The following is a 17,759-nucleotide window of genomic DNA, read 5'->3' as shown; positions in this document are numbered from 1 at the left end:
GCCATGTGAAATAAATAAGTACAATGAGAAAGAAGAGAAGTAGGACCACTAGCAGATTATAAACCATGTCTGAGCAATGATCTGAAAGTGATAAAAATGGTGGTATCCTATTTCCTCCTTGGCATTGAAATGATCTGTCCCATTTACACATAAAGAACCAGAAAACAAATCAAAAAAAGACAGACAGCATATAACATCACAAATGTTGGCCTAACGTGGCACAAAGTAAAGCTTCTTAGTGCTCAGTACCCATTGGTATATGAGATATGTTGAAACGAATGAAATACTAACACTCACGAGACAACAGTCAAAGAAAAAGTGGGAATTTGTACCAATTTGTTATTTATCTTTGTAATCAGGGTCAGAAGAAATGAAGACTAAATGGACATTGAAAATCAAGCAGCTCTTTCACTCTTGCAGCTGGCTTGTCCGAACTAAGAATCTAACAAATGGACAAACGCAGTAAGAGGAATCCTGCACTCCTGTTGTCTGAAAGGCTCTCACTTGTACACAACGGATGGTTAGACAGGCACCCTACAAGATACTGATTTTTTATTCCACTATATTCTACAAATTCATTTTAACAGGGCTATAAAGTAAAGGATTTGATTTTAAAGAACTATGATGTCCTTGATGGATCCACATTACACATAATATAACTGTCCAAAGACTGGGGCACTCAGCTAGGGCAGGGAACCCTAAGTTCAATGCCTTCTTTACCTAGCTGTCCCCGTATTCCTTTGTCTTATCAATAGTACTTGTGCATATATGCTTTTCCTGTCTGCATGTATAGTCCCACTAAAAAAAAATAATAATATTAATAAATAATAATAAAAAGTACTCTAGATAATGGGAATAGGGAAAAAGAGAGTCTGCAGTGTAGGACATAAGCTGGAAGATGTGGACTCTTTCACTTGGAAGCTTTTTGCGTTTGAGTTTTTGGTGTGTTTGTTTGTTTGTTTGTTTGTTTGTGGGAGTGTATTTTTCCCAGTGAAAATTTATGATAAATGCTTCTGCATTAACTCCATAGATATGGAGTTAGTGTCCTGTCCAAAGCAAGAGACAATTTAGAGTCAGAGCAGTTAGACAGTACTCCAGGCCATTACATGAGGTGGGCACTGTATGCTGGTAGTGCATGGTATAAAGGCTTTGCAATTGCCCATCAAACCAGCTCCTCTGAGGACTTTGTAATCGGTTCAGCCAGCTTCTGCATCCTAATCACACTTAGCCTAAATCTACATGCTCAGCACAGTGCAGTTCTACACATGCTCAGAAGATGAAATGTCAGTGCCTAAAGAACTACAGGTGCAAGGAGCTAACAAAGCAGGACAGAATGGTTGGTGCACTTAAAACTCAGTAGGGACTACATCGTACAGCAAGAACATATTGCAAATGTACATTAACAGCATATTAGTTGCAGTAACATAGCCTTTTCTATTACAGAATTAAAAAAGTCCTCAGACAGGTTTTTTTTGTGTGTGGTTTTTTTTTTTTTTTTTTTTTTTTTTTTTTTTGTTATAGATGTCCGCAAAGTCTTTAACATCTCCATACTAAAAGAAAAGGGAAAAAAAAAAAAAAAAAGTTAATTCCATGAATCAAAGTCATGCATTGAAGGGCACACAATCCAAGATGGGATTTAGAGGGGATGTGTTCTCCAGCTCAGGTGAAGAAGAGTAGCAAAAGCTATTTTACCTGGGTCAAACAATGTTTGCACTTTAACACCGAGAGCAACAAGCATCAGAACTCAAATGGAATCAGTTGTCTCTTGAAATAAATTGTTCCTACAGATATGGTTACTATCAATAAATGAAAGTTTAGGATTTCATGAGCTGTCAAAAGTATATATGTGTCTCCTCAGAAATCTTGAAGGTGACCTCTGCAAACCTTACTCTCTGCTTTTCAGCACAAGTGTGTGAGAACAGATTCCAGAATCTTGTGTTTAATTAAAAAAATTGTTAGCCTAGTCATTGTTTGTTTTACAGCAGTAATGTTCATATCTACTTTGTATTATTATTCTTTTCAGTTTGTTATTATTACCGATATTAACACTATTATTGTTGTTTGTCATTTTTGTTATTGATTTTGTTGCTATCACTTATTCTGAAAAAATACTGGATAATTTGTCCTCCGAATATTTATACTAGTCTCTCCTAAATCACTGTTTGGAGAAATAGGACTAATGAATGTCTATGTTGATACCATATGAGAAATGAATAATGCAGACAGGTCTTCAACTTAACTAAAAGCAATAATACTAAAAAAGGATACCTCAGAAGTAGAGAAGAAATTATCCAGTTATGGAAATTTTATTTTACTGCACTTATGGGCACAAATCAAAAAAAAAAAAAAAAATCCAATTTAAATTGGATTGAAATAACTTTTGTGAAAAAAAAAAAAAAAAACAACAAACTAATAAGAAACTGAACACCAGCTTTTGGGGGTAGAATTTATTTTTCATAGCTCTAAATAGTTACAGTGTGAACATAACACACAAGCTTCTCAACCTGGCCTCCCCTTATAGTTGATACAGAGCAATAGGCACATTCAGGGAGTTATTCATCTGACCTACTTCTGATGTATACTGTAGGATAACATACAACACACTCTGGGAAAGCCTATTTCTCTGCAATGACCACAAAGGGAGTTTGAGGTGACTAATTCAGGAAGAACTATAAACATAGAACTATAAACTATAAACCTAAATCATTTGTACAGATGAATCCCACCCATTAATGTGTTCTTGAAGAGGAATATGATGCATTGATGTTAAGAGATACATATAGAAAATTAGAACATATTGAGGAAGTAGGTTAGAAGAATAATTTAAATTTTCAGGATCAGTTGCAAATAAGTTACTGTGATCAAATCTCCCATAAGTTCTGAAATATGTCTTGTTATACTATAAAAATCAACTTTAAAATGAGCTTATTAGCGTACATTGGCAGCCATGAGCTGGTAAAATGTACGGAGACCACTTGGAATGGTGAGGCAGAATCCACACTTGAAGGAGCACTTGAAGTAACCACCATACATCTAAGTGTGAGAAATTAAAAACATATACCAGAAAAGGCAGGAACACTTACTTCTTGATTTCTATTTGAAGACCACATAGAGAAGAAAGACTTTTAAACTGCTGAAGATATCACATGCACTCATTTGACTTTCTCTAGCCAACATAAACAAATCTTGAAACCTTCCAGAACCTAAATATAAATTTCAGAGAAATCCTTCAGGGAGACACAAATAAACTTGTTTGCCTTGTTTCTTAAATTAAATAGTTATGTAAATCAACACATACCTAGTAAAAGGTAGGGAGAGCACGAGTTCCTGCATCTGCTGTGGGGAACACCCATTTAGCTAGTAAAGAGTATCATAATATTCCATTAGGACAGCCAAGCAGTGGAGAAAGTTGTCCAGAGGAACTGAGCTCTTTGGAGGTTTTCAAGATCTGCATGGACTACATGAACTTCCACATTACCTTCCAAACTATATGATTATATGATTCTGTGTGTACCTGTGTCTCTTACTTACACACACACATATATAGAACTGATTTATAAACCGTGCCAAAGTGAATTTCTGATTTTCAAGGAACAACACACAGAACAAATGTTCTAAATGAACCAGGGACAAAAATGCAATTGGCTATGGCTAAATGAATGTAAAAAGTCTCTCTGATACTGCACCTTTCTTCTTGTCTAACAGTAAAAGGGGCATGGCCAAAAGGGACTCAAAAAATACACCACCATGTTTCTGTTCTATGTCCACACACAAAGTCAGATATAGGACTTATTTAAACTGCTTATAAGCTTTGACTCATCTCTATTTCTGTTCTTCATGCAAATAGAGAGATGGGTCTCAAGCCAGCATTTCAGTTATAATTACTTTTATCAGAACTACAATAATAAAAATAAAAGTTTACCTGATTATGTTTATTTCTCTTTTTCTCTACATAATTTGTTTAGGTAATATTTCTTACCGTTTTTTCCAAAAACGACAGTTCAAAAAATGCAGAGAAAAATGCAGAGAAAAATCCGTATGCAACCTATATCAGAATACCTGTATATAAATGCTACTTACTGAAAAGGTAAAATCTTGAGCTTAGGCTAACCAGTCATCTGAAAACTTAAAGAGAAAAAGACATAAAACCAAGTATTTTAAGTGCACAGAAAAATCTGCCAGTAACTTTACTCTGGAAGAGCAACATTTTGTTTCATAAAGGTTGTAGATAATACATAGAAAATCTCTAACATGCTTGTCTATATTTAATTTGGCAATCTAGGATTAATGAAACATGTAAAGCTTTTCTCAATTTGAAAACTTGGGTTTATAGTGTAAATAACAATATAGAATGACAGCAATGAAATCAAAGTACATTTTTAAAAAATACTTGACCAATTAACTTTTTATGACAACAGTAATAACAATAATAACTTTTTTGTTGTTGTTGTTGTGTTTTTTGTTTTGTTTTGTTTTTTACTTTTTATAATTTCATGGACCATTGCTCTGTACTAACAAATAGTAAGTCATAAACTTCTGTTAAACCATACAAAGAAATTTGCGCTTACCATAAGAACTGTGAATATTTTCTGTGGGATCTTACTCTGACTTCATATCAGCCAATCCCACTCTTGTTAAACTAATTTCAGTGGTATTGCACTTAGTATTTTTCAGCATTTGACCAAAATCAGCACCTACACAGTTGCATTTATTATGTAATGGTGGTCCATCAGAAAAATCTGTGAACCAGATTCCACTGACACTTATTTCAAGCACAAAAGCCCATAGGAATCTTTATGAGGCCACTGGTTTAAAAATTCCTCCAGCTTAATCCTGAAAGATAACTTTAATCATTATGAGTAGAGTTCATCCATTTCATTTTAGACGTCAGGAGAAATAATCCAGGTGTCTAGAGCCATTTTAGATCTTCTACGATGTCTAAATCACCTGCATGGAGTTAGCAGGAATGACACTGAACCTACTGAAGACCTATATCCTTCTCTATTGGCAACTGGAAATGGGGATATCTGGCACTCTTGAGCTAACATTCAACACTGTTGTGGGCTAACCCTGGTAGGAAGGTCCACAAAGCTGCTCCCTCTCTCCTTCCCAGCAGGATAGGGAAAGAGAATCAGAAGGGTAAAACTGAGAAAACCCACAGGCTGAGATAAACACAGTTTAATAGTTAAAGCAAACATTAAGTATGTAAGCAAAGCAAAATAAGCAAAATATTTTTTGGGGGGTGGACCTGTGTGGAGCCAGGAGTTGGACTTGATGATCCTTGTGGGTCCCTTCCAACTGGGGCTATTCTATGATCCTATTCTATGATTCTATAAGGAATTGGTTCACTACTTCCCATTGGCAGGCAGATGCTTAGCCATTTCCAGGAAAGCAGGGCTTCATCACACTCTACAGTTTCTTGGAAAGACAAACCCCATCACTCAGAACATCCTACCTTCATCCATCTTTCCCCCATTTCTGAGCATGACATCATATAGTATGGGATATTGCTTTGGTCAGCTGAGGTCAGCTGTCTGGGCTGCGTCTCCTCCCAGCCTCTTGTGCACTCCCAGCCTCTTCATTTGTGGGACAGCTTGAGAAATAGAAAAGACCTTGACTCTGTGTAAGTATTGCTCATAAAGAGCTAAAACATCAGTGTGTTACCAACACCATTTTGGTCACAAATCCAAAACATACCACGATATGAGATACTATGAAGAAAATTAACTCTATCCCAGTGAAAACCAGTCCAAACACCTAAGTTTGGGCAACAGAACTCAGCTTGGAAAAACGTTTATTAGTTGTTTATTAGTATTTGGTATTATTAGCATTTTTATATTAGTATTTAAAATGTTTATTAGTGTTGGCATTGACACAGGTATTATTTATGTCTGAACTACTTCCACTAGGGTCTTTTTATAGTCAATGGAGAGAAGTAAACTCTTCAGGATATAATTCATACGAATTATTTTACATGTCTATAAATGGGTCAAATGATACACCGGACTCAGTCATTTCTTTGTATTGGCTATAGAAGAAATCCTAATAACTGCCTGCCCCCTGTACTTTCAATCACTTTTACACCTACTGAACATAATGACTTAAAGCGTTATGATATCACATGATTCAAGTAATTTGCTTTATTCTATCTATTCTAAATGGCCTGGCCATTTGTTACTATAGCACCACATGGCGAACATCTGTGGAGGAAGAATAGAGAGATAGTTAAGAGATGCCTGCTTTACACTGATAGCACACTTGAAGAGACAGAAAAGATTTGTAACAAGGATGAAGTATTTATTCTGCTTCACCATGTGTTACACAGAAACATAATCACAATGATACTACCAAAATAAAATACATCAACAAATATGCAGTATCTCCAGATGCAAAGTAAAAATCAGAGAGTGACACATGAGACAAGTGATAGTCTCCAGCGTACCTTGTACCTCTCAGAAGGGGTTATTTAAAATATTCTTCTCCTGGATGAACCATTTGTGACCACATGCTAGTTAGTAAATGAAGACTGAAAGATCTGTAGATTAGCATCTTAATAAAAGACACTTTTTCCATCAAAGACCTTCTTCAAATTTTGGTTTACATAAATGAAGTGTGTTTCATCCACTATCCTAGCCCTCCACGGATACTGACTACATTCCAGAAAATCACCACCAGTAGTAATCCAGTAAGGGAAGTCAAGCTCTGCTGATGAGTCAGGGATGAGGTCTGGTGAGACAGAATGAGCAGAACAGGCTCAGCTGAAGACACTGATTCCATTCTGCCATCAGATCTCAGCAGTTTAAAAGAAGAGCATGAATTTGATACAGCTGACAGTAGCCTTCTGGTTAAACTGCTTTTCAATTGGTAGACTACTCTGAGCTTTGTTACAAAGCTGATCAGTAAATGCACAATTTCTTTTTGTACTTCTCACCGTAGTTAAGACAGTGAGTAATCTGAACAACTATTTAAGCATTATTAGTCACTGTCTTAAATATGTGCAAATGGAGCCTGTGTGCATGGATCTTAATGCTTGCCAATGACAGGGCAGAAAAAATTCACTGCTGAATGTGGCCTGATGTTCAGTCCAACAGGATGTGTCAGGGAGCATACAGTAGAGAAAATCAATGAGATTAAGTATAAGAGAAAAAAAAAAAAAAAAAAAAAAAAGAAAGTGAAAGATCTAGAACTTGAGAATACTCCTGTGCATTTATTTGTACCCACTCCTAACAAAACTACCCTTGCTTCATATCCTGTTAATATAGTATGTGTAAAGAAATTAAAGCATGGGCATGTGTGAAATTATCCTGTTATTCCTTGAAATAATTCCCAATTGGAGGTATGAAGAATGGGATCACAGACAGGCAAAATCTGAGGTACAGATGAAAGAAGAGAAATAAAAGTGTTACACAGGAAAGGTGGTGGTCCAAGGAGTGACATTAAATGTGAAGGGATGAGATGCAAATGTAGCAGTTAGAAGTAACCTCTGAAAAGCGAAAGCACAGAAGACAGAAGTAGAACTTAGAAAAGGGTATGGGAGCCCAGCCAGGAGCAGAAGAAGCATTTGTATAAACTCTCTAATGAGGACATGCTTTACATGTCCATAAGAGAGTCTCCTACAGGAAGAGCTTAATGGATAGAGAAGGAACCCATCGATGGAGATAAATACAGGCATTGTCAAATGAACCTTTTGGACATAACACTAACAGCCCCTGAAGCTGTAGTTACATTTGTTAATATAGTCTACTTGGTTATCTGACCAGAGACCATGTTTTTATTTTGTGTATACACAAAAGGGGCCCTGATTATTAGCTAGACCCTCTCAGTGTTAACATGATACCAGAGATAGCCAACAGGATCAATACAGCCAGCAACTGAATGTCAGGACACAGGAGGGTCTAAACTGCTGTGCAGACATGCTACATCCAAGCACACAATAACAAAGGACTAAACAGGAGGAGTTTTGTCTTCTCCCCTCTCTACAGCTCTGGGAAAGCCACAGCTAAAAAACTGCAAATATTGGAGGGGTTGTACCCACCCACTTTATCTGTTGGGCAGGAATTAGCACAGTGGTGTGCCATGTGTGACCACCAACTAGTCATAAGATAGTTACCAAAATAAGGGAGTAAGCAGTGTGATTATGTCAAATGTATGAAGCTGAACTAAGATAAATTAGAGCCAATTTTCAGCTATAATTATCACTGTAAGTACATTGTGCGATATCTTTCAACTGATCTTCTGCAGAAGGCTGCAATGTTCACCACTGTAGTGGATTTACCTGGCAAGGTTGTGGTAGCAGGGGGCCATAGGGGTGGTTTCTGTGAGAAGGATCTAGAAGCTGCCCCATATTTGGTAAGGGCCCCACTGCTGACCAGAGTTGAGCCAATAAGCGATGTTGTTTTGCGCCTCTGTGAGAGCATATTTAAGACAGGGAAAAAAAAAAAACGCTGCGCCACACAGCAGCTGGGAGAGTGAGAGGAGTGAGGAACAGCCTTGCAGGCACCTAGGTCAGTGAAGAAGGAGGGGGAGAGGTGCTCCAGGCGCCGGAGCAGAAGTCCCCTGCGGCCTGTGGTGAGGACCATGGTGAAGCAGGATGTCCCCCTGCAGCCCATGGAGTACCACGGTGGAGCAGGGTTCCACGCTGCAGCCCGTGGAGGAGACCACGGTGGAGCAGGTGGCCCTGCACCGACGGAGGCTGCCGCCTGTGGAAGACCCGCGCCGGAGCAGATTCCGGGCCAGACCTGTAGCCCGTGGAGAGGAGACCATGCAGGAGCAGGTGACCTGGCAGGAGCTGCTGCCCGTGGGGGACCCAGGTTGGAGCAGTTTTCTCCTGAGGGATGGACCCCGTGGTACGGACCCATATCTGGAGCAGTTCTGGAAGAGCTGCTGCCTGTGGGAAGCCCACGCCGGATCAGTTCATCAAGGACTGCATCCCGTGGGTGGGACCCCACAGCACAGGGGACGAGAGTGACCAAGAAGGAGCAGCAGAGAAGAAGCGCAATAGACTGACCATAATCCCCATTCCCCCGTTCCCCTGCGCCATGGTGGTTCCGCTCAAGTGGGCAGCCGAACTCCACAACAACCAGCAAGGTCTAAAAGTTTGGAGTCCTCTGATTATATCATTTCCAAATCTGTTGTGCAGCCATTGCTGTTAACTAGTTGACATGATGCATGATCCCACCAGAGGATAATAGCTCAGTATGCTGCACGGAACCCACTTGAACTGTTCTGGCAAGAACAAGTGAGTCATTAATTATCCCACAGTTGAAGACTTATTAACACTAATTCACAAGAAAGGGGCTTGTTTGATTTCCAGCAGGGATGGAAGAGCTAAATTAGACTGTTATTAAAATGCACCTAATATTAAGGCCAAACCTCCCAAAGTAATGCAATTTCAAAGTGATATTAGTAAGATTATCTGAAATACCCTTGACTCCTATATAAATATTACTACTGTATTACTATGCAATTACTATTCATTGCCAAACCAAACTTTCTTTAACTATGGCATTTAGAATAACCTTTAGAGCACCAAAAATTATCTGAACTTATTCTAGTTATTCATGGCCAAAAGCTAAGTCTGTCTGTTAGGATTTCATTAATGCTTATTTTAGATATTCAGACTGATTACCATATATAAATCTGTCATGAATTAATGCAGAAGAAATTAAAGAACACTTGCAAAATAATCCATGGAATAATCAAATACTTAAAAAATTATTATTAATCACAATTTTTAAATTGTTATCATAGGAAACTAAAAGGTAGAACTGGCATTAATTATACTTATGATGAGACTTGATGATAGTATAATTTTTTCTGGACTACAAAAAACAACAGTAAACAAAATTTTTTGGCTGATACTGGAAACAAAAGCTGAAATATATTTTGTATTCAAGAAGTTTGAAAACAGAACAAAATGCTACAAGGTTAGGTTTACTTGTATATTTGCAATAAAGTAACAGCTTCAGTTTTAATTTTGCCTTTTTCATCTGTGCAAATATACATGCAGGCATTATTTTCAGATAAAAACACCTTTAAATGTTTGGGTTTTTTTAATCAATAAAATAAATGAATAGGTATGATATAGCAATTTGGAAGTCTATAATGAGCTATAAGTTCAATTTATTAAAAATATAAATGTCTTTAGACTATATATTTAGTTTAAAATATCTTTTAAATATGTAATAATAAAAAGTTTGTTTTTACTTTCAAAATTAGAATAATACAGCAATGATTCTATCATTAGTTTCAGTTGGAGGGGGTCTTTAATAATCATCTCACCCCCCTGCCATGGAAAGGGACACCTCTAGATCAGGCTGCCCAAAGCCCCATACAACCTGACCTGAACTAGTCACTGTTTAAACAAACTTTACACTTTTAACTAATATTCTTTAATACAGTCTAGTGCCTGTTGGCACGTCTTGAGAAAAGCTGGAAGTGTCTAAAATAGAGTCAGCTGAAAGTTGCAGTCCTGAAAACCGAGCAGATGATGCTCAATCCTAAAACTGCAAAATCCTAAGGAAATTGTCAATGGACTTCATTTTTTTAATTGAAAATTTCCCAAATTACGCTTCTGGGCATGATCTTTAGCACTTCATTCAGTCTTATGAGCAGCCTGGTATGAATCTCGTACCTTACAATGAAAAATTCCTGTGCTTGAAATCATTAACAAAGTATTTTCAGGGTGTCCTTATATACATTTAGGAATAGAATGTCTGTCTATATGCAGCTTTTTTTTTTTTTTTCTCATAATCTTGAAAAAGCCCTGAGAGAAAAATGTGGTTCACAGAAAGGGGTGGGATTCATTTAAAGTTTTTTGTTTCTCATACTGATTGTGCTCCTTCTGACGGGCTGGAAGCATTATCCCAGAAGCAAACCATTTCCTAGAATCCCATCCCATGATGCCAAATTCTTGCCCCACTCTGCTCAGGGAGCCTTCTTGCCTGACATACAGCTCTGGGGTCCACTTTAGTCAGACTCTTCAAAACTCACTGACTCAGTTATTTTTTAGTTTTTTAATGAGATCATTTGCCTGACAAAAGAGAAAACGTTCATTGTAGGATGAAATAACTTTGACATTTGAATCACAGTTTTTTTCACATCCAGATAGAAAAGGTTTTATAAAGATCTTTATTATAGTGAAAACATGGACAAGATCTGCAGTTGTCAGGTGGATTGACATAACGCTGTATTATGGTGTGCAGAGTCAATACTCTGTAGCACTAAAACACTATTTATATACTGGAAGGCTGTGGTTCTTTAAGAGAGACAGAATGATCACCTTTTAAATGTGAATAAATGTTTAGAGAACAACAAAGCTTTCCGTGAGCTGTTAGGAGAGCCTCATAATAAAGTGATTATGTCTGGCTGTCTATTATAAAACCTTTCTGTTACTGAACCACTTTTAATATCCCATACTGAAGCAGCACACTCATGATCTGCAAGCATTTCCAAAAGTGGCCATGAATTTTCAAACTGATAATTGGAACCTGACAGAAACATTTTTAAAAGCTTGACCCAGTAAAGTGCTGAGCAGTTTTCTAAAGTGCTAGGCAGCCTCAAACCCAATTGTTTTCAGCGAGAGCTGTGGCTAGTCACTGAATTTTAGGAATACTCAGCATTTTGCAAGATTTAACTCTGAAGATCCTAACTGAAAGTCAATGAGAGTTAGCTTCCTAAAACTCAGCATCTCTAAGATAATTCAGTCCTTGAAATCAATGGAGTCAGCTCCCTAAGTGCCTTTGAAGCTCAAAGTTTTCACTTTGCAGAATGCAATGCCATGGTTCCTGGCTCCTACATAAGTGTGTACAGAAACTGTAGGATGTACTGATGGATTTACATGGCCACCATCTTCTGCAACATATTTCTAACTGCCAAGGAAACTAAGATAGGGTGTGGGGAAAGTTCTTAGTAATAAGCCCAGACAATTCATTTTTATGTGTATCATTTGTAGAAGAGGTATCACAATTTTGCAGTATTAAAGGAAAGTGGAGCAGAGAGAATGAAGCTGACACTAGAAGACGACAGAGGAAACATGGTTTAGCTATCCCAGTGTGTTTGTGCTCCTTAGAAAAGTAAAATACATGCATTCTGGTTATTTCATCTGGAAATGGTGTTCTATTGCTAAAAACTTCATCTTGACTTTGATAAAAAATGCAACATTACAGTACTTTTCATAGATCATACCAGAACTGCACATTCAGCAAACATGACTCTTTGCCCCAAGAACAGAAGGCATATGATCTGCATGTACCATTTGGCAGAAGACAAGACCAGCCAAAACAATACCACTACCATGTTTGAAGAGCCTGATAAGGCATTCACTGAAGGCCCCATCTCGGAGGCCCTAATCTTAAGCAGTATTGGTCCCAGCAAGGTGATGATTACTCAGAATATTTTCCAAAATCTTTGCTGGAATTTAATAATAATCCATGCTGTACATGTACCAGGTCTTAGAGAAACAGCTTGGGTGTTTGCCTGCTTGTCTCTGAAAAACAAGGTCTTGGCGCACTGAGTCACCACGAGCAGTGGCCTTGCTAGATCCTGGGCCTAGTGGAGCTGCTCTCACCACCTGTGTCCCTAGGGAGAACCTGCTCAGGAACTAGAAACCCACAGAAGAAGCCCACAAAAAGCCAACTAAAGTCACGAGTTTGCAGTGTTTTTCTCTTTACAAAAGATGAGTTTAGCCCTACAGTTGGATTAATTTGAGGTAAGCATTTGGACACACAATTACATTGCAATTAGACCGCTGCCTTCCTGCAATATTGATTTTATTTAAAATCTGCTACTTAAGTCAAATGTTTTTAATGTGATCATTCTTGATTCTCCAAATACTTTTTTATTGCCAAATATATTTTAGCAGACTTTTAATCTCATTTTAAATAAAAGGAAAAGAGAAAGTGAATGAAATAGTTATAAAAGCAGACATTAGCCATTTATGAAGTAAAACTAATCAAGATATAATTAGGATTACCTCAGTAACTATATTAGGAACATAGCAAGGGTTGTCCCACTTGTGGTTTGTTTGTGTCTCCCAAGTTTTAGCATCCGGACAAAAAATGAAAATAGTCTATTGCTCTCAGCAAACAGAAACTGGAGCACTCAAAAGCAGCAGAAATGCTCTGACACACCGAACAAAGGAGTGAAGCTGTGGTTCCACCTGCCCTACCTCGTCAGCCCGCAGAGCACGGTGCTTGCTGTGAAGGGTTGTGGCAGCTGTCACGGCTCTGTTCTTTCCTTCGGGGGCATTGCATTTGATTTCGGATAATGCTTCCATCAGCTGCCACAAGAGCTTCTCTTCACACACGCACAGCAACCTGGCAAAGTTGTAAATCCACAATTTAGTGCTAAGTTTCTGTGAGCTTTGGTCTTGTCTGAGGACAGTAAGTCAAATGAACCCTAATGGGTGAACCTCATCACAATAAATCGAGCCTACTCCCATTGATATCTGGGTCTGCTACATATGCTCTGGATTCAACACACAAACATCACCAGCCCAAGCCATTCCTCACCTTGCAGCCTTGCTTGGTCAGAAATTATAACAGGGAAGAACTCAAAATTTCAGCCTAATTGTCTGAAATTTGATCTCAGCTAGCTCCACTTTGCTTTCACCTTTTATGAACAAAAAGGCACAAATTGTTTGCAATTGAGTTAGAGATTCTATTCTGTTCTTCAGCATAAAGAGTTCACGGTGGAACATGTAGTTGTGTACTGAAGTGGTATTTTTAATATGTTTATTTCCATTACATATTTATATATGTATATATATATTGTTGAAAATGTTTGTAGAATTAAAAAAAAAAAAAAATCTAGCTGCATGAATTTCCAGTTTACCTCAGTAAAAGATAATCTTTAAATAAGTGCACATACTTGTGAACATCTAACTAAGCAAAGTTAATTTGAAAAGCTTACTGGTTTGGGAAAAACACAGAATAACAATTTTTATTGTTCTGTTATGTTTTGAATTGCATTTGAACAAAGCTGTTCTCTCGTCTTTATTTATTTATACAATGCCCAGAAGTGTGCTATCTGCTCTTCAGTTGCTTGTCAATATGTTTATTTATTTAAAAATCGATCTTTTCACCTTAAATCCACTGTTGATAACAATTTTTATGTATTTAATAGTATAGTTTTAGTGTTGCTTGTATTTTTTTCAGAAAAAAAAAAAAACAAAAAAACAACAAAAAAAAACAAACAAACAACTTTCTTATATTGCTGTAACCACTTTAATGTCTTTTTCTACAGAAATATAAAGTATTTTTAATAAAACACATTTTAAGTGTAGTTTTAATCACATGGGATCAGTAGGCAGTTCATTGTGATGCCTGTGAAAAGGTGGCTAGTACCTATTGATTTTAACTTCTAACTTCTGCAGTAACAAACAGTAAAAATCTTGATTGTTAAAAGCCAGAATACCAAAGGGGGCGGGGGGGGGGGGGGGGGGGAGGGAGGGAGTTTAAAAACCAGCCTATAGATTTTTTCCTTGCTTCTGGCATCAAACACATTTCACCATCCAAACAAGTTTTACTTCTACTTTACCTGTTCACCAAAAAAAAAAAAAAAGAAAAAAAAGAAAAAAAAGTCACGTTTAATGGCTTCTATGCATTCAGATAACAAATGTAAGACTCTGCATTCCCAAATAAGTGCTGCACATTACAGGAAGGAGTAAAGAGCCTCAATCAAGCAGTGTAGCTGCAGAGAAACAGAAATGAAAAAGGCAGAAACTGAGAAACAGAAGTGAAAATTCAAGGAAATAATGTGCTCATCCATCTGAAAGTGGAGATTGCTGTTAAAAGAAAGGAGAATATCTTCAGAAATGCCCTTGATAGATGGATCCCCATGCTTTAAATAAAGCCATAAAATATATTCTACAGTGAAAAGTGTTCAGGGGGCAGCTGAAGCAGCAAAATACTCCCTGTGTTACTCATGAGAAATATATTTTCAGAATCGAACAGAGAAGGCTCAAAAGTGTTATACGTGCCTTTTTGTATTAGCAAGTGATACGTAATGTTACATTTACCCCTAAACTACGTCAAATAGTTTCACCGATTTTTTGAAGGATTACCTGACAAAATCCAGAGGGATAACAGACAGGTTTTGCAGGGAGCTAGATGTCACACAGCACTGCACTCCAAAATCTGGTCTAATAGATTTTATTTATCTCAGGCATAATATGAGCTGTGGAAGCTGATAATCAGGCCACCAAATTAGATGCCAGGTTTAGAGCTGCCGATCTTTAACTGTCAAAGTTTGCAAATATCGGCCTTTGTCTGTAGTACCACCTAGTGTCAAAAACTTATCTCTGAGCTGAAAAGAGCTGCATTGAACTCCATCCCGTTCTCCTTTATCTCCTTCATCCAAAAGAATGCCAGAATACTCAGAATGAATGCCTGGAGGGCATTTTGTGATGCCAAGCCTAAGGCAGTGTCTTTCACACTTCTGCTTACTTGCTGGAAACAGAATTTGGCACCTGAAAGGAACTTGGTTTTGGCAAATCAGGCCAAAATTCCCCCAGTACTATGCACGATTGGTATGGTTAATTTTTCCCATCATATAAAGCAGTAGAAATGCTGTGGGACTTCTCCACAATGAGAGATTACTGCACAGCAAGCAAGGCTGTGGTGGCACTGTCTTGCGTTTGTGGGCAAGCCCCAAAATGGGATCCAATAGCTTGTAAAGAAAGGATGATCTGCTTGTACACAAAGGGAGTCTTCATGTAGAACAAAACAGATCCAGTATGATTTTTCATGCTGAAAATTCATGCTCCTGCTCTCCATGAGTCAATTTGCCCCTGTACATATTCTTTCAGAAACAAAAATGCTCTTGTGGAGATCCCTGCTTGCTGAGAGAAGTGGTTGTGCAGGGAACCTGCCTCCTGCCTGCCCATCTGCCCAGGAAGCTTGCATGCAGTGCTGGAGCAGGAGAGCTGGGCAGCCCAAATGCTCCTACTCCTGCCAAGGCAGGCGAGCTGCCCACCTGTGAAAGCTTGGCACCTGCAGCCCCTCTGGCTGCAGCCCCAGGAGCCAAGCAGGCTGTGGGAGGGGGCAGCCCCATGGCCCTGGGGCAGGAGGACCAGGACTTGGTGGCCATCCGTCTTGGGGGCTTCCAAGGAGTCTGACAGCTCCTGAGTCTGGTAGTCAGGAGCCAGGCAGGTGGATAAGGTGGCAGGTGACACCTAACCCAGCCTGAGCAGGCCCTTTTTGGACCTGTCCCCACAAATCTTTTCTAGTGGAAAAAGGATTTGCCATAAAGTTTCTTACCAGTTCTGTCTGGGACTTCCCAAAACACAGTATCTAGAAGAGAAGTTCATAAAGTGATGGTAGGAACAAAAAGCTCACCACATGAATTCAAATTAAGCTAGAACAGACACAGCAAATGTGAAAGGATACACAGCAGGCACATTTACTAAACCAGGATGGAGTGTGTCTACTGAGAACTCCCTGGAGATGCAGCCAGCTTAAGCACATAGGCCTCTCGTTACAATTCCTGTGAATAATGAGTAAGTGCCACGGCAGCTCCATGTATAGTTTATAGATTCACTTATAAATTTAATACAAGAGTGGGCCAGAGAAACAAGATAAAGATTAAATATATAGCAAAAATTTGTAGCAACATCAGCTAATTGCATAGCTGAGGCAGGAGGTGTTAATTACAATTATAGATGAGCCAGCTAGTAATTCACATTAGTGAGCATAGAGCAATTATCAACCTGCTGGTTTTCTTGCTACTCATAATATACATGTTTTCCCATTTCTGATGGAACATAATAGCTGTATTGAACAATGTAACAGAACAGTAATGGATATAATGCCTATTTAGGTAACCTACAGCTGTGATGTGCAGTATTATCACAAAGATATTGTGTTTCATTTGGAATAAGTCACTATCCAGAGAGCTAAGTATTTCTACTCCTATACTTGAGTAGAAAAAGTGTCATGGGCATTTCACAGATGGACAGACACACTTTGTTTCTAACATTAGCATTTACAAATATAAGTTAACATTGGCTGGACCTGAGGTGAAAGTGCAGTTTAAATTATGCACCAATAAAAAAAAAATATAAAATCTTAGACTATCAACATCAGCTCATCTGTTTCGAAGTGACAAATTGGAAGAATCTCACCAACATTCAATTACAGTCTCAAGCCTGGCAAACATATTATTCCTATGAGCTTCCAACTGACTTGGTTTCACATGGCTCAGCCAGGAGAGACCATGTCATCATGGTTGCAGCAGCCTTATAATGTAACAAGAGCATCATCATATGATGTGCAAGCAAGAAGGTATTAAAGACCAGGTGACCTTTTCAGGAGTAGGACTCAAGGACTTAAGTGCTTGCATGTCATTCCCATGTTCTTCACCATGCAGCAATTCCAGTGGCAAGGCACTGGATGAAGTATAAGTGCACAGCTTCCCAGGGGAAGGAAGGCAGAATGCTGGTTTAGCCCACAAATCCTGTGGGCTGGACAAGTGGGGTGGACAAAATTACCTCTTCCCCAGTTACAGAAAAGCAAGGTGCTTTTCAGCTACCCTGGCTATTTTACTCTAGCAATGATTTGTGCTGTGTATTGTATACACTCTACAGTGAAAATCCCTTTCAGTCAAATGGGAGTTACTCATCTGAAAACCGTCTTCTTTGGGATGAACTCTGCATATTCATACCGACAGAATGATCCACTGCAGTTCCTGGCAGTGCCTTGCTCTTGATCACTCTAGCCTCAAACAAATGTTAAGGAACACTATTGCCTTCATACTGGTGC

General features: G+C 38.4%; 1 long non-coding RNA gene across 1 annotated transcript in view; it reads right to left on the bottom strand.

Moving 5' to 3' along the window:
* LOC311435372 overlaps window positions 1-17,759 on the bottom strand; it is a 105,585-nt gene that overhangs the window by 27,664 nt on the left and 60,162 nt on the right. Inside the window, exon 6 of the long non-coding RNA XR_014692086.1 lies at window positions 13,169-13,316. This is a non-coding gene — a long non-coding RNA (uncharacterized lncRNA). The remainder of the gene's footprint in view (window positions 1-13,168; window positions 13,317-17,759) is intronic.

Source organism: Aythya ferina (assembly GCF_964211825.1).
Source record: "Aythya ferina genome assembly, chromosome: 3".
Classification (NCBI taxonomy): Eukaryota; Metazoa; Chordata; class Aves; order Anseriformes; family Anatidae; genus Aythya; species Aythya ferina.
The sequence above is the reverse complement of the archived record's forward strand: the minus strand, read 5'-3'. Positions and strand labels throughout refer to the sequence as shown.